This window comes from Schistocerca cancellata, chromosome 1, assembly GCF_023864275.1.
Source record: "Schistocerca cancellata isolate TAMUIC-IGC-003103 chromosome 1, iqSchCanc2.1, whole genome shotgun sequence".
Classification (NCBI taxonomy): domain Eukaryota; kingdom Metazoa; phylum Arthropoda; class Insecta; order Orthoptera; family Acrididae; genus Schistocerca; species Schistocerca cancellata.
Window position 1 is genome coordinate 443,144,444 of NC_064626.1, and position 27,489 is coordinate 443,171,932.

The window sequence follows — 27,489 nt, forward strand, 5'->3', positions numbered from 1 at the left end:
TGAGAACAAAAAAGAATGAAAATATATTGTGATGGCAGACTGATCTGCTCTTTAGTCGGAGATCTAGGTCAGGTTTGAATGTGCCATTTTGATTGTAAGTTGGGTCAGTCAATAAACTTGAAAGTGTCTTAGGCGTCAGAGAAATTTAAACACATTTCCTCTCCACACAACAATCAAAAGCTCATGAGAAACGATTCCTTACTGAACGGAATCCCGCTGATAAGTGGAAGGTATCGTTTCATGTGGTTATTTACGAACTCCTGCCCTGGTGTCAGCTTGTTCCAACGTGTTCTGTGACACTTAAGACCAGGTGTCATACCGCCATACTACTAACGTCGAATGACGGTATTATTGCACTCGTGTTAATCTGTGAACCCTATAACATGCCGTGAGCAAGTGAGGTATACGTGTGGGACGTTCAGTTCTGAACGCCACACCAAAAAAGTCTTTAGGGAGTACGAGTTCATTGATTCTTGTTATCTGGCACTGTTACAGCGAGTGATTTGACACACCGGGGCATCTCTAACAACTTATACAATCTATAATTGTCTGAAGCGGTATCAGTTGGCCCTGGAGGCTGTCTTCTTCACCAAATCGAAGTATTCGCGGTCAGTGAAAGCAGAATGGAATGAAGTTTCTGGAACCATTGAATTTTATTGCAAACGAAAACAACTTTGTAATCTATAAGGCAAAATTTGCTTCGCTCTCGAAGATCAGGTGCCACATGTAACCGCCCTCTGTCGATCTGCTGTCGTCGACATCTCTGACATAAGATATTGATGTTGTTCTCTACTGTATAGGCCTGACTTTTCGTTATATCTACACATCAGAAGGAGTAGCGACAAACGCCTTAACTGTAACGGCGAATAAATTTTGGCTTTTCATAATAATATTGCACAGTCGTTCACCCTTCATTTGTTGCTCTGTTACCGAAGACAAGGTAGTTAATAACGTCTTTGTATGTTAGTTATTATTTAAACTTCCTACTTCCGACGTTACCACTCATCAGCACTGTTCGTGATTTTGTATTATATCTGTCAGATTGGAAATGAAATGTTAAATAGCTTTTAAGTAACAATTTATTCTTCGTAATATTTCATAATCGAACCTCCAGTCATTCAGAATTACATTTTGCAGCTTTCCTATGATTACCGTTGACTAATACACACGCTATTGTGGAAATCACTTCAGTTGTTTATTTGCAACATTTAATAATAATTAAGTAATTGTGAATGATAGAGAAAAGGAGGTTTGATCCTACAGTTACTCTCAGCAATTACGGTAAAGAAAATGGTAGTGATTCTTATAGTTCGTCACTAAAAGGTATAAGAGCAAGGACTATGTTCTATTACTATACTTTGATATAGTAATTCAAACTTCATACGCTTTTACTGTCACAAAGCTAACTCTCCAATTCCGTTCTTATAATCAATTTAACGTCCCTTCATGTCTCTCTCGCACACACTTCGTCAGATATTCGTAGTCCGTAAGTTTACCGCAGGAATCTACCTAGACCTCAGTAAAAGTTTCAACGTAAGTCTGTCCCGTATAAATAGTCACTTTTCTTGCAATTTAATAGAAGTGCCCTGATCCCTTCTGTAGAACATCACACGAAAATGCCGGCTATATCGCACGCCGCATCTACGTAGACCTATTCAGAGCGCAGAAAACAAGAAGAGAACGAACAATATCCGCGCGTGGTTTATACGTTAGCAGTTAGAAACAAAAGTAGCTGCACTGAACCTTCCTTGATTTCCCTGAAGCGCTACTTTGCTGCGGGTGATATTCTGATGAGAGATTATATATCGATGAATGTAATAAAAAATTTCTCAATGCTATTAATTATTTCCTATATTATCGATCACCTCTCTCCTATATGAGAATAAGCCTAATAATATTGATCTCAGTTAAAAGCGTGGTTATACCCATTATTCGATTCTGGTCTGAGTCATCGTGAGAGAGCAGAATGGGCGGCTCTGCGGAACTCACGGACTTCGAACGTGGTCAGGTGATTGGGTGTCACTTGCGTCATACGTCTGTACGCGAGATTTCCACACTTCTAAACATCCTTTGGTCGACTGTTTCCTGTGTGATAGTGCAGTGGAAACGTGAACGGACACGTACAGCAGAAAAGCGTACAGGCCGACGTCGTCTGTTGACTGACAGAGACCGCCGACAGTCGAAGAGGGTCGTAATGTGTAATAGGCAGACACCTATCCTGACCGTCACACAGGAATTCCAAACTGCATCAGGACCCACTGCAAGTATTAGGACAGCTAGGCGGGAGGTGAGATAGCTTGGATTTCTTGGTCGAGCGGCTGCTCATAAGCTACACGCCACGACGGTAAATGCCAAACGACGCCTCGTTCGGTCTAAGGATCGTGAACATTGGACGAGTGAACAGTGGAAAAACGTTGTGTGGAGTGACGAATCACGGTACAGGATGTGGCGATCCGATGGCAGGGTGTAGGTATGGCGAATGCCCGGTGAACGTCATCTGCCACCGTGTGTAGTGCCAACAAAAAAAATTCGGAGGCTATGGTGTTATGGTGTGGTCGTGATTTTCATGGAAGGGGCTTGCACCCCTTTTGTTTTGCGTGGCACTATCACAACACAGGCCTACATTGATGTCTTAAGCACATTCTTGGTTCTCACTGTCGAAGAGCAATTCGGGGAAGGCGATTGCATCTTTCAACACACTCGAGCACCTGTTCATAATGCAAGGCCTGTGGCGAAGTGGCTACACGACAATAACGTCCTGACCTTCGTGAAGAATGGACTGTCATTCGCCAAGAAACCTTCCGGCACCTGATTGAACGTATGCCTGCGGGAGTGGAACCTGTCATCAAGGGTATGGGTGGGCCAAGACCATATGGAATTCCAGCGTTACCGGTGGAGGGCACCACGAGCTTGTAGGTTATTTTCAGCCAGGTGTTCGGATACTTTTGGACACAATGTGTACTTGGAGTTTACCTTGAACTATTCTGAAATGCTCTGGCGGAACTTAAGATGGTAAAATGCCTTTCTAAGGGTAAAATCCGTCCTTAGGCTGATGTTAGTGGACAGAAGAACGTACATGATCGGACATAAGACTCCTTTATCTTTCGATGGTAAGAAACAGGACTGGAACACCTAGTGCGGACTGACCTCAGCGTGGAGAAGTTTCTGTAGAGCCCGGGCCTTTTTCTGGGATAAGCTGCTTTGCACATGTAGTCTGTCTACGAGTTGGCGAAGCCATCGTAGATCAAAATAAAAAAAAAAAACAAACGAAGAAAGGTTGTGGTGGCAGACTGATCTGCCCCTCAGTCGGAGAATGTGACAGTTTGTTTGTGAGCTGGGGTCGTCAGTGAACGTGAAAGCGAAAAATTGCCTGAAGTGTCTTGGGCACCAGAAAAATTTAAACGCATTTCCTCATCACGCAACAGTCGAAAACTCACGAGAAATGATGCCTGGCTTATCAGAATTCTAATTCACATATGCACCACAAAGAGACATCATCATCACGTCCCTGAACGAAACCCTGTTGATGGGTAGAAGGTATTGTCTCATTTGTACGCCCTGTTCCAACGTGTTCTGCGAGAGTTCAGACCAGGTGACATTACTCCATACTACTAACGTCGAATGACGGTATTAATGCGCCCATGTTAATCTGTGAACCCTATACCGTGCCTTGAGCAAGTGAGGCACACGAGTGGGCCTTTGAGTTCTGAACGCCACATCAGCAAAGTATTTACGGAATACGAGTTCATCATTGTTCGTCGATTGTAGTTATTTGACACTGAAGTCCCGGGTGATTTGACACACTGCGACATCTTCAACAAATTTTACAATCCTGCAGTTGACGCAGGAGGCGATAGTTTTCACCATATCGAAGTGTTCTCGGTCAGTAAAAGCAGAACTGAATGAATTTTGTGGAATCATCGATGTTCATAGCAAATGAAAGCAGCATTGTAATCTGTAAGCCAAAAGTTGCTTCGCTCTAGAAGATGAGCTACCATAATATTATATTTATGACCCGAGTCTGTTATAATTATGTTTCAGAATTTAAAAATAATTACTTTGGAGTTATGTGAAACAGTTAAATACAAGTGATTGAGACATATCAGGAAATGATGTGACCCTAGTACAGAATCTTGTGCAATAATCATATAACGGGCGCATTTCTTTATTGCCACATTTTCACAAGACGCAATGCTGAATAAAAATAAATTATCTTATATGAAGGCAAAATACAAACTTAAGAAACAATAAGGTACATGCGTATCACTCTTAAAAGGGTGTAATAAATTGTTAGAAAAACAAAAGAGAGACTTTTTTGCCACCTCTTTCACCAGCAAAACATAGGAAAACTACGTAACCATAGTTGTTTCATTAAATTTTGTGCAGCATTTTTCAGACCCAAAATATGAAACGTTTCGTGGACTAAAGAATATTTCGCAGCATTATTTGCATATTTATAGCGTAAATTGCTGTTTCGCATACAACTAAGCACCTTCGAGATTAAATTTTCCTTTAGAAAAGCGCCAGAACCTCTCAGAGGAGGAACGTCTTTCCCCAACGTTGCGGACAATTATCAATTCTCCGACGTCAATGCTCCTCCGAGCAGCGTCGGAGGAATCTCCGACCCGCCGAAATCCGCTTTAATTTCACATAGTTCGCTACCGTGCGGATAACTGAGAAAATCACTTAAAGCTCGACCTTCTCAACCTGCAACACGGGGATCCGCGACGTAGAGAACTTCTAACGCTTCACTTTCGCTTCGCACTTCAGGCCGAGGTTCTTTTGCGAAGTGTGGGTGCAAGTTGCTCTCGGGCTTAGCCGGGGGATAATAGAGAGAGGGAGGCGCTCAGCCGGTAGGTGGCCCCTCAGGCGATTATGCGTGCTTAACACGCGAGCAGCGGCCCCGCACTTTGCCCTCGCATTACTCCTCCTCGATGCTGCGCACCTCCCTCCGCTGTTCGCTGGAGCTGCAGAGAAGCGGACGACTGCTGCATAATGGAAGAACCTATTGCCTTGCGCAGTCGAAATCATTTGTTTCTGAAACAGACTTCCACGGCTGTTTTTGTTTATTAATTTCCTTTCCTTTGCAAAAATGTTGAGGTTTACCCGATCGCTTGTTGATGTACTGCGTGTTGACTTCTGTCTCGGGATCTTCGTCCAAAGTTAGTTTAGCGGTTTTACTGAAGTTTTACTAGCACGAATGGTTGGCGATGTCAAAGGGTCACCCTCTGTTCCCGGTGGCAGAATGGAGTCGAACCCGCGGCCCGATTTGGGGCTGGATTGGGTTGTTTGAGGGAAGAGACCAAACAGTGAGGTCATTGGTCTCATCGGATTACGGAAGGTTGGGGAAGGAAGTCGGTTGTGCCCTTTCAAAGGAACCATCCCGGCATTTGCCTGGAGCGATTTAGCGAAATCACGGAAAACCTAAATTGGGATGGCCGGACTTGGGAGGCCCGATTTGTATGGAGGGAACGTCAAAAAGTAATTTAAACATCTCGTCCCCTGCTAAGACCATTGCAAAAACTAGTGATTCGAAATATTCAGCCGTGTCATTACTGGTCCTTTCAGCAGCAACGATATGTGGTACATCGGATTCATGTTTCATCTTATTGTAATTTGTACCGTTCCCATGTAACTACAAGAGGTTTTGTTTTATTTTGTTCCGTGAGTGGTGGAGCAAAAAATTGGCAGTGACGGCAGTCTTTACATCCGAGAGATGACTTAGCGCCACCGAATATGTTCTTCATTTAAATTCACTGTTTTGCAAGATTTGTGCAGTTAGAATAAACATTCATGTGGCTTCGTAATGCAGGTTGTTGCATAGCTTATTGAATGATTCGTTAAAGAAAGCAGGCTCGAAACTAGTCATCATGTAACAAAGAAAATTAATATTGTATCATCGACGTTTGTCTACCGTATATAGCGTAATTTAGTAAAAAATATAATGTGTATTATAAAATTTTCAATCGATCTTTGGCTCTGGAAATGACTAGAGTCGTTATCTGATTTTGTAATAGCCACTATCTATCCAATACATTCAAAGTTATTATCTGGTACCACGTTATATGTCAACTGTTTAAATACTTTTGTGAAATATTGGCATTAATACAGGGTGGCGCAAAATACGTGTTAGAAACTGTTTGTCTACTGTGGCTTAATCGTATGCCTCAGTGATTCTCCTTGTGATACTGTTGTATTCTAGCTCTGGAAATTGTATAGCTCAAGCACTGTTGTCTCAATTCTCGTTTCAGAATGGAAGCACTAATTGGGAACAGCGGCACTTTGAACCTACTCGATCAGGCTACTGTTCCATTTCACCCATCAAAAGCCACTGTTTAGTGCTCAGTCTGTGCACATTGCATTTATCGGCCCATATTTATTGAGGAACCTGTCACAGAAGAAAAATACAGACAAGTCCTGGATCATGAATTTTTTCCGTTTGCACTATTCCGTCGAATGACATGGGTCTACTGGTTCATAGAGGATGGGGTACATCCATACCATACTGCGGACGTCTTCCTTTCTCTCCCGGCGACATTCACATACGCTTTCTGATCAAAAGTATCCGGACACCCCCAAAAACATACGTTTTTCCAATTATGTGCATTGTGCTGCCACCTACTGCCAGGTACTCCATGTCAGCGACCTCAGTAGTCATTAGACATCGTGAGAGAGCAGAATGGGGCACTCCGCGGAACTCACGGACTTCGAACGTCGTCAGGTGATGGGTGTCACTTATGTCATACATCTGTGCACACTCCTAAATATCCCTAATACATTGTTTCCGATGTGATAGTGAAGTGGAAACATGAAGGGACACGTACAGCACAAACGCGTACACGTCGACCTCGTCTGTTGACTGACAGAGACGGCCGAGAGTTCAAGAGGGTCATAATGTGTTATAGGCAGACATCTATCCATACCATCACACAGGAATTCTAAACTGCATCAGGATCAAAATGGTTCAAATGGCTCTGAGCACTATGGGACTCAACTGCTGTGGTCATAAGTCCCCTAGAACTTAGAACTACTTAAACCTAACTAACCTAAGGACATCACACACATCCATGCCCGAGGCAGGATTCGAACCTGCGACCGTAGCGGTCGTGCGGTTCCAAACTGTAGCGCCTTTAACCGCTCGGCCACTCTGGCCGGCGCATCAGGATCCACTGCAAGTACTAGGACATTTAGGAGAGAGGTGAGATAACTTGGATTTCATATTCGAGCGGCTACTCATAAGCCACACATCACGCCAGTAAATGGCAACGACGCCTCGCTTGATGTAAGGAGCGTAAACAATGGACAATTGAACAGTGGAAAAACTTTGTGTCGAGTGACGAATCACGGTACACAACATGGTGAACGGATGGCAGGGTGTGGGTATGGTGAATGCCCGATGAACGTCATCTGCCAGCGTGTGTAATGCTAACAGTAAAATTCGGAGGCGGTGGTGTTATGCTGTGGTCGTGTTTCTCATGGATGGGGCTTACAGCCCTTGTTGTTTTGCGTGGCACTATCGCAGCACAGGCCTACACTGAAGTTTTAAGCACCTTCTTGCTTCCCACTGTTGAACAATTCGGGGAAGACGATTGCATCTTTCAACACGATCGAGAACCTGTTCATTATACGTGGCCTGTGGCGCAATGGTTACACGAGTATAACATAACTGTAATGGACTGGCCTGCATAGAGACCTGATTTGAATCCTATAGAACACCTTTGGGATGTTTTGGATAGCAGACTTCGTGCCATGCCTCACCGACCGACATCGATACCTCTCCTTAGTGCAGCACTCCGTGAAGAATGGGCTGCCATTCCCAAAAATACCTTCCCGCACCTGATTACTTATGCCTGCGAGAGTGGAAGCTGTCATCAAGAGTAAGGGTGCTCCAACACTATATTGAATTCCAACATTACCGATGGAGGGCGCCACGAACTTGTAGGTCTTTTTCAGCCGAGTATCCTGATACTTTTGATCATCTAGTGCATCAGATCGTCGGCAAATTGTCAATAGAGCGAAATAAGATCCTTGATTGTTCACAGCGCTGTTACCAGCTTTCAACTGCGAACCAGCAACGGCGGCAAGAGAAATCAATAGCCGTCTACAGAGCTCTGACAGCACTGAAGCGTTGCCATTGAGACTGAAGTTGCCATGGAGTATTTCACAAAATCACGCTGCGTTACTGGTTAAGGCATGTGCGCGGAAGCTATCACGCCCAGCTCACTCCATGTGTCAGAGATGAACCTACATCGATTCAACTGTAGTCGCCCTAGCATTCATTGGACATGGGTTTGAAATGTCACCCATATGGTCACGACCTCAAACCGTGTGACTATTTCTTATAGCGTTATCTAAAAGACACCATCTTCAAGGATTTTCTTGCAACATTCCAATTCAAGACGGATTCGTGTAGTAGAAGATGTTATTCTTCATAGAGTCACCATGGAATTAAGTTCAAGGTTCTAAACACTTATCGCTGCGGAAGGAAAGCACTTTAAGAAATTCTGCATGAAATTTCAGGTCTGCTATAACATAAATATGATAACAAGAATATATCACGCTTTATTATTTCAGCTAGAGTAATCTAACCTTCTTCAGAAGCACAAAATAAACTCTAGATTACTCTAGCTGAAACCCGAGTAAAGACCAGTAATACTTCGCACCCGAGCGGATTTTTGACACATTAATTTATCGCAGTTGCTGATGTTAAAAATTCTTTGATTCTTCACTTATCATAGAAACATGGGCCTACAACGTTACGGAATTTCGTACGTTTGTACGTTTGCGTCATCCTGTATAAAGAACTGACTAATCTTTCTTGATAATTTTGAGAGGAGAATATTTGAAGAGGTGATGCAGAGAAGAGAAATACCGATTTCAGAAATTACATTATTAAAGACAAGATTGTTACAGACGCTAAAGATAAAGTTTTATTTCGTTGATGAAAATTTACGCAAGTGCTAACAAGATCTTTATTGATCTGATTGATGATAGCAGATCAGTTTAAAGTGATAACCGGTACTGAGATAGTCTTTATTTAGATCGTTCTAAATGCTTTAGTGAAGTTAGTGATGAAATTTAAAGCCAGTTTGCATTTAATTTTAAAAGGTGGATATTACGCTTCACAGGCTAGACAATTTAACTACGTGAAAGTATTTATGATCTCTAGTGAAGACAAATCACATGGACCGTAAACCAAAAGTACAAACGTACGAAATTCCGTAACGTTGTAGGCCCATGTTTCTATGATAAGTGAAGAATATTTAAAATTAAACTGTAAGTATCCATAAAGAAACAGGCGATCCTCTAAGAGACTTTTAAAGAAAAAGGTTATTGTTATTAGTCGGGTTGACAGATCATAAACGTTCTGCCATCAATTATGACGTATGGTTTGGTACACCAACGGAGAAATCGACGAATCCGACAACGGTGGATTATACAACTGATTTTTTAAAACAGCAGTATTTACTTGGTACATTATAGAAGTAATGCCCACATTCAGACCGCAATCTCATGAAGACTAGGTACGTAGTGTTAGATACGTACTTGTGGCAGAATGAAGAGGTTATTTCACATCAAGAATGCCGTACCACTATAGCAACAAGATTTGCTCAGACAAGGTTCTGCTGTGGCACTTAACATGTGCATCACACTGTGGGAGTGGAATAGCCCGACAACTGGAAATTTCCTCCATAGTTAAAGTACGCAGGACAGCGGTATTATTGGTGCAGAACGCCTAAATTGTGCACAGATTCACAGTGAAATTCTGGCGGTATGTCGCGTCTAGCCGTAGTGGAAAGATGATTTGAACAACGCCGCACAGACTTCGGTGATCGTGAACTAAGTCCTTCGACATCGGTCACAGATGACAATGTACGTTTAGTCGAATAACCGACTCGCGAAAACCACAGGTTTTGAAACTTTCAACGTCTCAATGGTCACACAGCGATCCTCTAGTGTCCAAATAGCGGATTTCTATCGTCCAGGGATTGAATGAATGGCAGAACGCTCTGACCGTTTTCTACAGAGACTTCGAGACTATGTTGAGAAATACTCTCATGCATCTGTGTCATTTCCAAGAGTAGTGCAACATTCAATGAAGGTTACTTGGCCTAGAACAGTAGTAACTAGCTTTTAGATGTCCTCTTAAACCTTTCGTGGCGACGTCTGACGGCTTCTCCCTCCAAATTACAGCTACTTTCCTCCTCCTGCAACGGTAGTTGTCTGCAGTGCTGAATCTAGGGCCCCATTACTTTGAGGCTTTACTCTTTTTCGTTGAAACTGTTGTCATGGTTGAGAATTTCTATGCCTTTGCTGAATAACCGGGTGCAGGAGCTTTTCTCCATATCGAGAACGTACGTGTCTGTGAATTTCATCATTTGCTCGGTTTCATATTGCGCGGGCTCCACAACGGCCTATTTCTCCACCTGTCACAATCTGCAGTACCTCTTGCGTTCTGTGTTCTGCTATACATCAATCGTCCAGTCGTTCTCGTAATGTCTCGGCGAGCGGTATATTCGCAACGTTACGAATGTCCGTCTCCGGCACTCGTTGATCTTGGTCTGTTGAAAAACAGTCTTTACGCCGTATTTGCTCATTATGTGACAGACTGTGTCTGTCAGCCTGGGGATGTATGAAAGAAAGGCCTAACCCGCTATTCTGTCTCCAATTCTTTTACTGTTACTTTGTGGAGCATTACGTTTCGTGACACGCAGCTGTTAGCGTTCCCACGGCGATTCAGAACGCATTCTGGCTGTCGCACTCACGGCAGGTGACTCGGGTCACATATCTGCCTTATGCATGTGACGAGCATATTAATCAATCCTCTCCTCATGTGACCATTTGACAGTTCATGCAACAATTTGTTCGCGTGTGTCAGTTGTCGAGACACGATGTGGCACAGGTTCTCATCACTTCTTGTAACCAACACATTTTATGCTGGCGTGGAGACCGGCTCTCTTAAGCAACTCATGAAGCTGTTCCTCGCCGTAGCTCCACACAACGAATGTGCTGTCGACGTACCTGTACCACACTTCAGGCTTACAAGATGCCAAAGACAAGCGCCTATCTTTCGAAATGCTCCTTGAAGAAATGGGCAGCTATTTGGATAAGTGGGCTCCCCGTGGCGACCATGTTCGTAGAAATCGCCATTCCGTGTAACTTAGCTCGAGGTAAGACATGCTTGGAGTAATTGGTGATGCCCTGCATCAAAACTCAACCGATATGTGAAAGTTATTGCTTGACACTTCGGTAAACAAAGACACAATCACAGTATTGAGCATGATGTCGTTTGATCTGCTAGTTTATTAGTGGCGTATCACGTGATGCATGAGGCCGAACACGTAATAAATTTCACGGACACGAAGATTCTCACTGAGGAGGAGCGCTACACCCCTTTGTGTTCAGGGTAGCCATAGAAATTCACAAATATGACAACAGTTTCAACACTAAAGAAGAAAGTTTCAAGGGAAATGGATCCTGGGTTATCATGTTATGGTGAATGACTGTTGCATTTATCAAGAGAAGGATCACACCAGTAATCAGCGGGTAAAAGCTCTCAGATATTAGCACGACAAGTTGGTATAGTATTCAAGAATGGACAATGGAGGGTGAACATTTGACATTGTCAGGCAATAATGTTAGCGAAACGTCAGGAACATTTTTAAATAAACGTCGGCGAATGATCCTGGGACGTAAGTTGAAAGCCTACCATGTCTCGTAAAATTCTTAAGACCGTACTTTAAAACTAAGTGTGACGTTATGTTACTCATCGTTACGTGATATCAACTCATTTTTGTCCTTTTTTTGGAGTCACATATGTGGGCAATGGAAAAAATGTTCTCGGAAAGGTCGTAGTGGTGCAGGTGAGCCTGGTACAATCTCGAGCCTCCTTTGTCGGCAGACGGCAGTCTGTGAACCTTATCAGGTCAAGCATGCCTCCCATGGGCTTTCAGCAAATTGCATGGAGGCAAGATAGTGGCTCGCTCTGCTGAAAATGTGTGAACACCGCCGGCGCCGGTCCGCGTGCTGGACAGTGATTGCTGCACCGTCCTTCCGATCGCCGGAGGTAATATGAGGACGACATTTTTTATTTTCTTATATAACTTCAAAGGCACAGACACCGCAGTGCTGCTCGGCTAGTGTGGAGGCGTTTGTTCTATTTCACTCTAAAAATTTGGTAAATCCGATGAGATTACATCGTGTCACTGACCATATGGTAAGCACGGGCCGACCAATTAAAATAACACTTGCTCAGTGTCAACTTCATGATGGTAAAATATGGATCTCGTACGCAAAATATGGTAAGTTTGCTGTCCTTTCCCCAATTTTTCTTAAATATCTCGTCCGTCACATTGGCAATAGTAGGGAGTCGTCCCCTCCACGCTGGATTTCTGTGGGGTTGGAAGTTAAATTTTTTCGGCATTCAGGGTCCAGTGGTGGATGAGTCGCGAGAGATGTAAGTTTTTGCTGTCTGCAGTAGCACAATCCGTAAACTGAGTCTCGCATCTCATATGCTTCTGTTATGCAATTTTTGTTGCTGATTTAATTCGAATTTGTATTTTGTTTCGATAGTCTTCTACCTGTGAGCTGCACAGGTAAGGATAGTTTTGTGCTTCATTCTCGATGGATTCTTCCTTTCACTTCGTACATCCCCTAGTGTTAACGACACATTTTTTGTGTCTAATCCGTAACTCGACCAATCTTGTTTCTTCGGTAACCTTTCACTAACTTTTGTGAAACTTAAGAGTAAATAAAATTCTGTTAGATGGAGACTTGACATCTACAGCTTGATCCTAAAGTTGTCATTCAACTTTTCTGGTTAGGCGACATACAAGAAAAAGGTGGATATAGTTCCATGTTGTGCTTTTCTGTGTAGCTTGACAATTTATCTATTATTTAGTAAAGTAATAGCTGCTCAATAGCACTTACGAGACTTTGGAACTTTCATAAGCGTTACTCAAATTTATTCGTCCAAGCTTTACATACATATATATTTTGATCCCTGGCAACATAATATGGCTCGAAGAAAATCTTTATTGATGCTGTAGAACCACAGAAAACTCAACGGGGCCTCCTTGTGAAACAGAGAATAAATTGAATACACCACATCATAAAAAATCTCTAAGCGTCTAATGAACTTTGTCGTATAGACTCACCCCGTGCAGGGCAAATGTCTTAGCTATTTGTTATGCTTATAAATTGGAAAACTAATAAGCATTGAGCTATTATGGCGGAACTGAAATTAAACAACCACTGCTTCAAGTTGCTTGTCAGAATCTGCATCACGTCGTCTTATCTCATCACTGAAAAATACTAAGAAATATACTTGCAAAGTTCAGTAGGCGCCTTTCTCTCGAAACAAACAATGCTACAAAATTCCTTGAGGCCAGTTAATATCAACGGTAAGTGACAGGGCTACGTGTATGTGCGTATGGACAAAGTAAATCAATTAACACGATAACTATGTGTAAGCAAAATGTGATACTATCAGATGTTCCAAACAATCCTACAGAGATGGTAATTAAACATGAACAAATGGATTTCATCAGTACAAGCGTTGTGCAAGCTTGAAAATTACATAATACGACCAAAAACTAAAGTTACAAAGTATTTCACTTGCGTTTTAAGAGGGAGAGAGACAGAGAGATGTTTCGAACCATTCATATTACCGAATGGAATAATTATAAATAGATACTGCCCACATTGTGTGCACTTTGATTCAAACTTATCACTGAAGAATTTTGAAACCCTAATGAAAATCGAACAAACACGCAACACGAGAAGCTATTTTGAACAAGCATAACTCAAAAAAACTTCAAATACTGGAAACGCAAGTAGAGCGCGAACAGCGGATAAAGCTTACAGCAGGCAGGAATTTCTCCTCGAGAAACCAAGCAGCGCACTGACGCACTGCAACAACCACTTATGTCCGCCAGAGCGACTATATCATGTGAATGGTGGGTCCAGAAGATTTGATGCTTACGGTTTCAGAGCGTTCTGACACAATCGAATTTTAGCAGCTCGCCCACTCATTGCCTCCCACAGGTCAAAGTCCCTGAAATGATCGAGATATATTACGATAAGCGGCACAAACAAATAACACACTGGCTGATTGAACGCGCCAGCCACGAGACACTTGGAAAACAATCGATTCGCTCAGTGTGCGTTTGCACACAACATGAAGCACTTTGCCGACGTCCTTCGAAGGCATCAGACTATATACCTTACCTTTGTTACGACTAGTTACGGGATCGCAGCCTCATTCTGGAGCAATTATTCATGCCATGAGCCAGTCCAACATTAATACAGGTTGCAGCCCAAATAAAAGTGCATAGAAACTTGTATTGTCATTACCAGTCTCAGCCGAACTTAATTTGGATAGGAATGTGGTTGCAGTAGTAATAATTTTATTCATCCGTGGATCATTTTTACTAGGATTTTTCATACGTTAGTGTATTGCAGTTTACGATTAACAAAAATATTATGCTGCTACATAAGTTAATGACATTTTTACACAAGCTTAATAAACAGAATAGATACACGTAACAGAGACTTTAGTCTCACTACTTACAACAGTCTGCCAACACTGGTGTAACTTTTCGATTCCGCAACTGTAGAAATCGTGTGGTTTTGAGGCGAGCAAGTCTTCGAGCCATGTTCAGAGCGCCTTTTCATCCGGAAAGGAAGTTCCTTGAAGGTGTTCGATAGATAGCGAAAAAGACGAAATCTGAGACTCAAGATCGGGTGAATAAAGTGGGTGCGGAATGACTTCCCAACCTAGCTCCTGTGTAGCGTTTTTGCCAGTGTATTAGAAAGCGGCGGAAGTTACCGTGGAATAGCATCACTTCACGCAGACTTCCTCGACGTTGTTCTTGGACAATCTGCTAGACGTCTGAGTTGTTGTCAATAAATGTCAACAGTGATGGTTACACTTCGGGGAAGCAATTCGTAACACACCACACCGTCACTGTTTCACCAGATGCAAAACATTATCTTTTTTTGGATGTGCGCAGGCCATTGTACAAGGAGTTGCTACTTTGTTCATGCTCAGCCATTTCTTTATTTTCCTTACGTTGGTAACGATAAGGAATAGGTATGGTCGGTGTTGTTCACGAGCCAATTAATGACAAGAAAGCAGAGATGCACATATAGCCACCAGCTGATTTTTGTGATTTTGGCGTAAAGCATGTGGTACCTGTACACCCGATTTTTGAACGTTCCCCACTGCAGGAAAATTTCGCACGATCGTGGAATGAGCACCGTTTATCACATTTAGCGGTTCTCGAATACATTGAAATGGGTCCTTGGGGATGAATGCCTGTTAACGACCTTCATCAAACTTCGAAAGTCTTCCTAAACCTGGAGAGCCACAAATGTCAGACCGATCATGCTTAAAAAGAAAAACCATTTTCTTGCAGTGCTCTGTCTAGCAGCATTATCCTCGTACACGGCGCCAATGTTTTTAGCTGCGTCCGCTGCTGTTACCCTTCCACTGATGTCAAACAGAAGAATTTGTCGGGAGTGTTCCGATTTCTTCACTTGGCACTCCATTCTCTAGCGTCCACAAGCCCATTCACTATCTCCAAATATCAAGAAGACAATATGCAAACTGAAACAGCAACAGCGAACTATAAATGAAAAATGACAATCGATAAATAAATCTGTAGACACCGGGACACCAACAGGCAAAACAAAAACCCTACGCGCCAACCAAATAACATAATTTATATTTACAGGCGTTTACATTCCCTATTACAGGAAGCATCCCAGCATTTGCTTGAAGTAAAATAGGGAAACTATGGAAAACCTGCATCAGGATCACCGGATGGATATTGGAGCCTCCCTCCTTCTGAAGACAAAAACTGTCTCTTTAAAACAGCGCTACGTCATTCGGTTTATTCCTAATATACAATACTCTTTCACTAAGAAGTTATTTAACAATGTAAAAGGCTATATAGCTACACTCTTCATTCATTTCTCACTTCCAGTCACTGCACACAGTACACACAAGCGCAGGCCGCGGTGGCCGAGCGGTTCTAGGCGCTTCAGTCCGGAATCACGCGGCTGCTACGGTCGCAAATTCGAATCCTGCCTCGGGCATGGATGTGTGCGATGTTCTTGGGTTGGTTAGGTGTAAGTAGTCCTACGTTCTAGGGGACTGATGACCTCAGATGTTAAGACCCATAGCGCTCAGAGCCAGTTGAACAGTACACACACTTACACACATTATTTCATAACGTGGCACCACGAATACTATCAGCTGACGTCGGATGCATAGTGACGACGTCCGGTTTCCATTTTGCATATCGCAGCTTAGTTTTTAGTGGCTTGAAAAATTGAGTCAGCATGCTTCTGTAATGAGTGAAACGTTGAGCTCAGAAGTTAGTTCTGTTAACATCTTTGTGAATTAATTGTATATATTTAATTCTTGATAGAAAATACTGTTTTGAGTTTTACGCTTAGTCTTTCTTGCTAAGTTTACGTCAGGCCTAGATCATGTTTTGTGGTCATGGTCAGAACTGTTCGTGGACTAACTATCATTGTTTTGCATGTGCACATCTGATTGGTAATGGTACTCACGTGGTGTAGATAATATTCCCAGTGTTCAGACTAAGTCATTACAAGAAGATCGACTAATATTTTTATTTATTGTTCTTACGGCCATTTGTTGTAGTTTTAAAACTTTGTCAATATTCTGTGCGTTCGATCCCCAGAAAATAATTCCATAGCTTAGAACTGAGTTTACATTTGAATAGTTTGCAACTAAAAGGCATTGCCTGTCAAACGCTGATGACAGCACTGTAAGCGTATTAAGATGCAGATGACATATTATTTGCAACTATCTTCATGTGTTGACACAATTTAAACTAATAAGCACTATTCGTCCCAATAATTGTATGTTTATTAACCAATCTATAGACGTACCATTTACATTCGATTTCTTGCTTCATACTTATATTCATGGCATTTGTGTTCTTTATGTTCATGGGCACTTAACTGCATATTGAAAATTTTGTACCTCGTTGAGGGTACCATTTGTTGTCTTTGCAAGGAGTTCTGTTATTTCCTCAGTGACTATAACATTCCTGTCATCAGCAAAGAGAATAGTTTTCCCCATGAGTGACACTATATGCTTACCCCAAATTATTTCAAATACACTCCTGGAAATGGAAAAAAAGAACACATTGACACCGGTGTGTCAGACCCACCATACTTGCTCCGGACACTGCGAGAGGGCTGTACAAGCAATGATCACACGCACGGCACAGCGGACACACCAGGAACCGCGGTGTTGGCCGTCGAATGGCGCTAGCTGCGCAGCATTTGTGCACCGCCGCCGTCAGTGTCAGCCAGTTTGCCGTGGCATACGGAGCTCCATCGCAGTCTTTAACACTGATAGCATGCCGCGACAGCGTGGACGTGAACCGTATGTGCAGTTGACGGACTTTGAGCGAGGGCGTATAGTGGGCATGCGGGAGGCCGGGTGGACGTACCGCCGAAATGCTCAACACGTGGGGCCAGAGGTCTCCACAGTACATCGATGTTGTCGCCAGTGGTCGGCGGAAGGTACACGTGCCCGTCGACCTGGGACCGGACCGCAGCGACGCACGGATGCACGCCAAGACCGTAGGATCCTACGCAGTGCCGTAGGGGACCGCACCGCCACTTCCCAGCAAATTAGGGACACTGTTGCTCCTGGGGTATCGGCGAGGACCATTCGCAACCGTCTCCATGAAGCTGGGCTACGGTCCCGCACACCGTTAGGCCGTCTTCCGCTCACGCCCCAACATCGTGCAGCCCGCCTCCAGTGGTGTCGCGACAGGCGTGAATAGAGGGACGAATGGAGACGTGTCGTCTTCAGCGATGAGAGTCGCTTCTGCCTTCGTGCCAATGATGGTCGTATGCATGTTTGGCGCCGTGCAGGTGAGCGCCACAATCAGGACTGCATACGACCGAGGCACACAGGGCCAACACCCGGCATCATGGTGTGGGGAGCGATCTCCTACACTGGCCGTACACCACTGGTGATCGTCGAGGGGACACTGAATAGTGCACGGTACATCCAAACCGTCATCGAACCCATCGTTCTACCATTCCTAGACCGGCAAGGGAACTTGCTCTTCCAACAGGACAATGCACATCCGCATGTATCCCGTACCACCCAACGTGCTCTAGAAGGTGTAAGTCAACTACCCTGGCCAGCAAGTTCTCCGGATCTGTCCCCCATTGAGCATGTTTGGGACTGGATGAAGCGTCGTCTCACGCGGTCTGCACGTCCAGCACGAACGCTGGTCCAACTGAGGCGCCAGGTGGAAATGGCATGGCAAGCCGTTCCACAGGACTACATCCAGCATCTCTACGATCGTCTCCATGGGAGAATAGCAGCCTGCATTGCTGCGAAAGGTGTACTAGTGCCGACATTGTGCATGCTCTGTTGCCTGTGTCTATGTGCCTGTGGTTCTGTCAGTGTGATCATGTGATGTATCTGACCCCAGGAATGTGTCAATAAAGTTTCCCCTTCCTGGGACAATGAATTCACGGTGTTCTTATTTCAATTTCCAGGAGTGTAAGTCCTGCTTATTCACGTTACTGTGGAATTTTAGTTTGGCTGTGGCCGGTAGTAATGCCGGATTACAGCTTGATGGCTTGACTGTTGGCCTGAATGATTGCTCGAGAGTGGGGCTGCAATCTTGAATCTTGACGTAACAAAGGAAAGATAAATAAATAAATTTAAGCCAAATGGAAGTGAATGGAACGTTTATTTAAAAACAGATCTTTTTTCGGATACGCACCTGCAGTAAAATTCTCAGTCAAAATTAATGGAAGAGATCATGAAAAAGTCGAACTCAGGCGCCATTGAAAGAAACCGCCCGTATCCAACGCCTCGAGCATCGAACTGGTAAAGGAACGTCTGCTAGTACTGAAACGGTGCACTTGATGCACTTGAGCTGGAAATTTTTGTTATGAGTAAATTAAGTTTAATTCCAGAATAAGATTTTCACTCTGCAGCGGAGTGTGCGCTGATATGAAACTTCCTGGCAGATTAAAACTGTGTGCCCGACCGAGACTCGAACTCGGGACCTCTGCCTTTCGCGGGCAAGTGCTCTACCATCTGAGCTACCGAAGCACGACTGACGCCCGGTACTCACAGCTTTACTTCTGCCAGTACGTCGTCTCCTACCTTCCAAACTTTACAGAAGCTCTCCTGCGAACCTTGCAGGCTGTGGCTGTGGCTAAGCCATGTCTCCGCAATATCCTTTCTTTCAGGAGTGCTAGTTCTGCAAGGTTCGCAGGAGAGCTTCTGTAAAGTTTGGAAGGTAGGAGACGACGTACTGGCAGAAGTAAAGCTGTGAGGACCGGGCGTGAGTTGTGCTTCGGTAGCTCAGATGGTTCGCCCGCATCTCGTGGTCGTGCGGTAGAGTTCTCGCTTCCCACGCCCGGGTTCCCGGGTTCGATTCCCGGCGGGGTCAGAGATTTTCTCTGCCTCGTGATGGCTGGGTGTTGTGTGCTGTCCTTAGGTTAGTTAGGTTTAAGTAGTTCTAAGTTCTAGGGGACTGATGACCATTGATGTTAAGTCCCATAGTGCTCAGAGCCATTTGAACCATTTAGAACGTACTCGCTTCGGCGGTACATATACTAAAATTGGAACGATACAGAGAAGATTAGCAGCCGGCACGGTAGCTCAGCGTGTTCGGTCAGAGGGTTAGCTGCCCTCTGTAATAAAAAAAAACTGAGTTCACCGATCAACAACGAACCAAAACGGGTGTCTTACGACGTCCGCCCCTAGCAGATACAACGAACGAAAGAGAACAAAATGAGATTAAAAAAAAAAGACGGTAGAGCACTTGCCCGCGAAAGGCAGAGGTCCCCAGTTCGAGTCTCGGTCGGGCACACAGTTTTAATCTGCCAGGAAGTTTCATAAGTTTAATTATTTATGTTTTCGTTGAAGCTCATGTTGAAACATTGTTCAAATGGAAGAATTGGAAATCTCTTCTGCCCAATGAAACTCCGATAAAATCGTGAATGAACAAAATGAATTTAGTTTTATTGATTGGCGACTCCAAGGAGTGCTGTGTGCACAACAACCATATATGTTAAATTAAAAGGAAGGTCAGCGTTGGCCGTAATACTGATAGTTTATTAGTAGCAAAATCGACTTTCAGTCACAAAGTGATCATCTTCAGTCCTGTGGTGTACAAATTAAACTCATAGACACTGGTATCCAGTTATCAGTAACCAAAGCTGAGAAGCGGTTACAATTGTTATTGTCAATAAACCATCAATATTACGGGCAACGCTGACCTTCATTTTAATTGAATTTAGTTTGTTTTTACTACAGTAAAACTTGCTCAGATCGGCACGTGTATAATTGGGACATCTTCCCAAACCATCCAAGTATTTCAGTCCCGAAGCATTCAGTGCACTTTTGTATGATGATTTTTTGTATAAATCGGAACGTGCATAACGCGGCAACGGAAAATATATATTAGAACATGCTTAATAATTCATTGTACAATGCGGAAAAAAGCCTACTGTATTACAGTTCATTAGTTACTCACGACTCTACAAGGACGTTATTTTTAACACCTCTGTTAAGGGGATACGGAATCGGATTTTGGGTTAAAAAATCGATTTTTTTTTTATTGGCGTATTATATTCTGCCATGTTTCCTCTTTAAAATGACGTATCATACATAGCTCTACTACAATTATAACTATTTTATTTTTATATATTTGTGAGATCGGGTATTGCGCTTTAGTTATACACGTCTCTCGTGGCTGACCATGAACTTTTTGGCAGTACCTTTAAAGTGACATGAATTCAAATATCCCGGTTTCCAGCGACTATTTATACACTAGTTGCCCGAAAATGTTTCTCTCTGGTTTCCTCAAGTTACTCTTTGACTTTGTGGCGGGACTGTTTTGTAAACAGTGTGATATAAGAAAGTAGTTGTTGTTGAGTTATTTCGTATTTAGTGCTTCATTTTTCGCAGTGAAAATGCCTAGAGCTAAAGCAAAAGTATTTAAAAAGCGTGTGAACTGGCAAAAGAAAAGAAATAATGATTCATTAGCAAAGCAAAGCAGTTCATCATCATCACTGTTGGAAAATGTGAATCCACTTATTACTGATTTGCCGAACGAACTTACACCAAATGAAAACAGTGCTTCTCATAAAAAACTAAGAGATTTGGAAGAGAAATATAATTTACTTGATAGAGGGAATGAAGTTTTTGAACTCATTGATACGAATATATTGTGTGAAGCTCTTGAAAACAGTTTGTGCTGCAAAAAATGTCATGGAAACGTTTCTCTGAAAGTAGAATCCCATGTTGGCCTGGCTGCCCAGTTTAATTTAATATGCAGTGTTTGTAAATACAGCTGTAAGTTTCCAAGTTCGGTTTCAGTAACTGTAAATAATGGATACAAGAAAACTGAACTTTATAGTGTAAATATTAGGTTAGTTTATGGATTGCGAGCAATTGGTAAGGGCAAAGCAGCTGGTGATATGCTATGTGGTGTTCTAGATCTTCCAAGTGCACCTTCAAAGTTTGAAGCTTACAATTATGTACTAGGATCTGCAGTTGAAGATGTAGCACAGAAGTCAATGCAGGTTGCTGTGGAAGAAGCAGTGGAAGAAAATGACGGCAGTCGTGACCTCACAGTGGCGTTTGATGGCACGTGGCAGAAAAGGGGCCACACCTCCAACAATGGTGTTGTAACAGCAACTAGTGTTGATACTGGCAAGGTTATTGATGTTGCAATAATGTCTAAATACTGTAGGTGCACAGGCAGGCTGAAAAATGAACACAGTGATGACTGTATTGCTAATTATTATGGTAGTAGTGGTGGCATGGAGGTTGCTGGGGTGAAGAAAATTTTTCATCGCTCTTCACAGTGGTATAATGTTCGCTATGTCAAATATCTGGGAGATGGTGACTCTAAAGCATTCAAAGAAGTTTTGGAAAGCAAACCATATGGGAACAGTGTAAATATAAGCAAACTTGAATGTATAGGACATGTGCAGAAGAGAATGGGTGCCAGGCTGAGAAGGTTAAAATCAGTTATGAAAGGGAAAAAACTAGATGATGGGAAAACCTTGGATGGCAGAGGAAGATTGACTGATTCCATAATAGACCACATTCAGAACTGCTATGGCCTTGCAATCAGGCAAAATACAGGCAATCTTGAAGAAATGAGGAGAGCTATATGGGCTTCATATTTCCACACCGCATCCACGGATGAGCATCCACAACATGGTTTGTGCCCCAAAGGTGAAAACAGCTGGTGTAAATACAATAGGGGACTAACAACAGGAGAGAAATACATTCACCACCACAGTCTACCATCAGCCATCATGGCAGAAATAAAGCCCATTTTCAGAGATCTGGCTGACAGAAGTCTTCTGATGAAATGTCTTCACGGAAAAACGCAGAACCCCAACGAGTGCTTGAATAGTGTGATATGGCATCGTCTCCCAAAAACAGTGTTTGTCGGAATTAATACACTACATTTTGGTGTGTATGATGCTGTGGCAACCTTCAATCTTGGAAATATAACTAAATGCCAGGTCCTTCAAAAGTTGGGTATGTGTGTTGGTTCCCGTACGGTACGTGCTATGTTCTTTTTAGATCAGCACAGACTAAGGCATGCTGATAATATAATCAAGACATTAGTGAAAAAAGCAAGACAGGTGCAGAGGGGTGCCAAAAGAAGACTTGAAGATGATTATGAAGACTGTGAAGGGGGTATTAGCTACGGATCAGGAATGTTTTAATCTTCTTTCTCCGTTTCCCGTAAGTTTACATTTTACTTCATCTAGGAACATTATCTCAGGTACTGGTCAACCTAGAAGTCTGAAATTTTTATGACGTAGTGACATAGGTCCCTATTACATACTGAAACAACGATTTTTTAATTACCTGATTTACAAAAGACTTAGGGGTGATAGTCTAGTAAAAAGCGATGGAAAAAATTTACTTAAAAATAAATGTACAATATCTCTGTAAGAAAATACTTTGACAATAAACTGTTGTTTCAGTATTGTTGTAACATATGAATGCACATACAGTAAAATTTTTACCTCTCTGTCTCCAGTAGTTTGTGAGAAAATGTTCCCTATAGTAGGCATATATTAACATTGTGGGGATAGGTGATTCCGTATCCCCTTAAGCGGCGCAAAACCAAGAAAAGATGTCCACTCAGCGCGGCGCTGCTAGTGCAGACCCAAAACCGCGCCGCTCAGTGCAACAACGAATAAGTTACCCTCAGTGTCGGTACAATACACCAAAGGAAACAGTTCGTTGGTCAGCGCTCTGTTTGTCGGCTTTCTCGTTTTCCTCATTATTGACGCAAAAAAGAAATAAAAAATGGTTCAAATGGCTCTGAGCACTATGGGACTTAACTGCTGTGGTCATCAGTCCCCTAGAACTTAGAACTACTTAAACCTAACTAACCTAAAAGCATCACATATCCATGCCCGAGGCAGGATTCGAACCTGCGACCATAGCGGTCGCGCGGTTCCAGACTGTAGCGCCTAGAGCCGCTCGGTCACTCCGGCCGGCTATTGACGCACGCCGATGCATACAGGAACATTGTCGCGCATCTACCAACACACTGCTGCAATGTGCGCAGTGAAAGAGGTGGCAATTGTTCCGTTAACCCTCCGCCAGGGGCGCCTACTGTTGTCACACGAGCAGGCATGCGTTGTGAAATTTACAACATTTCTCCCTGAAAACAAACCCGTCTTAAACAGACTATTATATTTATTGAAGCAAGCATTTCGTATTCACTATCTTCAACATTTGTAATAAAAGCTTTTGCTTTTTTAGCTCTTTAAATAACAATTTAGCCAGTTTTTAAGAAAAATGTTCACTTTCGTAACACCTTTAACAGGAAATTGGTTTGCGAAGTAATAACGGCAATGTTCAGAAAAAACTGAAAAGTAGCCAATGACCATCTCCTTGTAATTCTTGAAATGGAGTATCAGGCACACATTTTAGCTACAACGTCAACTCCACCTTTTGTCATGTAGTACTCAATTATGCTTTCCGGTTTGTGTGTTTCTTCATCCACTGTCGCCATGTCATGCACAGCGGACAAGAGTGTGATTGCACAGTTTGTACAAGGAACATATGAGATTAAGGTCTTATCCTACTGAAATCCCAACATTGCACTTCCAATTTCTTTTGTTTTGCGGAGAAATTCTGGAAGAATTTCACGTCTGTTCTTCGTCATTTTACCAATGCAAGTGATAGTCTTTTCAGCAAATATTCAGAAAGGGGGTAGCTATTGTACCAATTGTCAGTTGTAACTTTCATGTTAGAATTTTCTATAGGCACCATATATCTTTTCACTATGTCCTCAGGAGCATTAGATACCAGATATTGTCCTTTGGTAGCATGCCGCAATAAACCTCCAGATTACTGCAATAAAATGTTTTTCCATCACACAGAGAAAGCATTTTTGTCCCATATTTAGCCGGTTGGCTGGGTATGTACTGAATCCATCTACAGCGGTCTCCGCAGGGGTGAAGCATTTCATCTATCTTGGTGAATTCTCAAGGCTATAAACACATTGACAGTTAGCAGCATAAAGATCCAATACTGTACGAATTGCAACCAACTTATCAGTTTTTCCCCTGTCATTCCTCGTTTCCATATCAACAAACTGCATACAGCTTATAAAAACAGAAACCTATTGTAACTCATTGCAGTGCTAAGCAGTAGCGTTCCTGTTCCGTCTGCTGCCCAGAGTTCCAGTACATTAGCATGATGGCATTTTCTTCTTAAAACAAAATCCGCAACAGAGCCATTATTTCGTCACTTTATTACCTCTTTTGCGTGAGAATTAATGTGTCTCGCTGTTTATTTATATAAGTATTTGTATAGTTTACTATTTTATCAATAAAGTCAGGCTCAGTTACTTTCAAAGATGCACTAACTTCATCAGTTACAGCCATCACATTTCTCTTCGGATCTAGTGGAATTTGCACAATGTTTTTTCTGTTGGTTTTTTATGTTTTAGCACACTCGCTTTTACACCAACGTGAAACTTTGTCTTTTAAATACAGAACCCTCGTACATCTGCTGTCTCTTGGGGATCATCAGCATCCTCACCTTCAAGTTCAGGTTCACTGCCATGGTAGTATTCACTGTTTTCATCATTCAAATCTACATTACTTTCCTCCAAATCTGAAAAGTCTGGATAGACTTTATCATCACCTTCTTCGAGCAGTTTGCGAATTTCTTCGTCTGATACACTCTTCGAATTGGAACAAAACATCGAAGAACTGAACTGAATTAACACATTCAGATGTCGCTGTGGACAAAGTAACGTTTAACGTGCATCTATAAACAACCAGCAAGTATAGTTACACTTTCCTCTGGACATTGACAGTTGGAACAAATCTTCGAACTGCCACACCAGCAGGTGCGCGTTGTACTTTTTACAATATTCGACACGTCGTTGCTTACAATTCAGAAAACAAACTGAGAAAGCTAACCAAATGCACTGAAGCCACTTTAACATTGTCGAGAAAACATCGACAATGGAATACATGGCAGCAATGGTGCAATAGCTCAAGGTTAAGGAATCGATCAGGCATAAAAACTGCTGTTGTACTTTTTACAACAGCGCGCCCGCTCGAGAGTTAAACAATGGTTTTACCAGGCAGGTTCATTATTTTTTGACAGTTTCAGTTGACTAGTAGCACTTTAAGAGATACAGTAACATGATGTCGAACAAACTGTATGAGTCGTTAACACTTAGCGAAAAGATTAATGTTGTCGAGGCGAGTGAGAAAGACAGACCCTCTGCGCCGAAATTACGTTGTGTTTCAAATGCGGTAGAACACAAATTTATGAGACTTTAAGAAACAAGGACAAGATTCGAGACGAATGGATGAAAGGGAAAGGGCAGATGAAAAGAAAAGCGAAGAACACCGGAAATGAAGAAATTAACGAAATAGTGTGGGAATGGTTGGTAAGAGCGCGGGCAAAAGACTTAGCTTTACCTGGACCCATGTAGCAGAGCGAGGCTCTGAAAGTCGCTGACGAGCTTGGAATTACGGAGTTTAGGGCACCCACAGGGTGGCTTTACAGTTTCAAACAACATCGTGTGGAATGAAGTGTGTGGGGAAGCTAAGGATGTGCGGGAAAGTGTAGTAGCAGAGTGGAAGACAATACTGTCCCACTTAATTGTGCCGGCCGTAGTGGCCGTGCGGTTCTAGGCGCTGCAGTCTGGAACCGAGCGACCGCTACGGTCGCAGGTTCGAATCCTGCCTCGGGCATGGATGTGTGTGATGTCCTTAGGTTAGTTAGGTTTAATTAGTTCTAAGTTCTAGGCGACTGATGACCTCAGAAGTTAAGTCGCATAGTGCTCAGAGCCCTTAAGGGGGGGGGAGCCCCCACTTAATTGCGAATTATGACCCGAAAGACGTGTTCAATGCCGATGAAACGGGGCTGTTATATCACGCGCTACCTTCAAAATCGCTATAAATTCGAGGTGAAAAGTGCACCGGCGGAATAATTTCTAAGGAAAGACTCACTGTACTGCTGTGTGGAGACATGTTAGGTGAAAAGGAGAAGCCACTGGTGATTGGAAAGACGGCAAAACCGCTTTATTTCAAAAACATAGACGTCAGTAAGCTTCCAGTCTCATGGCGAAGCAATAGAAAGGCGTGGATAGTGAGTGGTCTTATGGAACAATGGCTGGGCTCTTTCAATTCCAAACGAAAGAAGGAAATCGCCAAGATTTCCTGTTCCTTGACAATGCAACCTGTCACCCGAAAGTAACTTTACCAAACGTGAAATTGGCGTTGTTTCCTCCAGGTTCAACCAGCCTCACACAACCCATGGGCCAGGGGCTTACTTACAAATTCAAGTGTCATTATAGGCGATTACTGATGCAATATCTTATTGTTAGTGTTGAAGAAGCCGAAAGTGCTTTTGCTCTTGCACGGTCAGTTTCTGTCCTAGATGCAGTAAAGTGGACTGGCTTGGCAGGAAAGGAAATAAAACCCGAAACTGTCACCAAGTGCTTCAACAAAACGGGGTTTGGGGGTCAAGAACAAGACGCTTCTGTGGCCATCGAAGTTCAAGAAAATGGAGCAGCAAATTCCTGAATAAATGAAAATAAGAACATTTCATGTAGTGTAGATGATTACATTCGAAGTGATGACTTTCTGTCAACTGACCCCACTTTAATGATATTATGCAATTTGCAGCACACACAAGTTCTCCCAACTTGTCGGGACCCCACTTTAATGATGTTATGCAATTTGCAGCACACACAAGTTCTCCCAACTTGTTGGGACTATTGTATGGTCCAAAAAATTGCCTGAAGGAAACAACTTTGTACAGGGAATTAAACAAACTTTCCCTCCTTGATATGTGTGTGAAATGTAAAGCAAATAAACTTGAGAATAATATGTATCTACATATAATAAAAAACGAAATTAAAATTCGAGTAAAAACATAGAAATGCCAAG

General features: G+C 42.8%; 1 protein-coding gene and 1 pseudogene across 1 annotated transcript in view; both read left to right on the top strand.

Annotated features, from left to right (window-relative positions):
• LOC126181874 (zinc finger CCCH domain-containing protein 18-like) overlaps positions 1-27,489 on the top strand; it is a 98,996-nt gene that overhangs the window by 33,518 nt on the left and 37,989 nt on the right. The window lies entirely within an intron of this gene.
• Positions 19,615-19,670, top strand: LOC126097379 (U6 spliceosomal RNA; annotated as a pseudogene).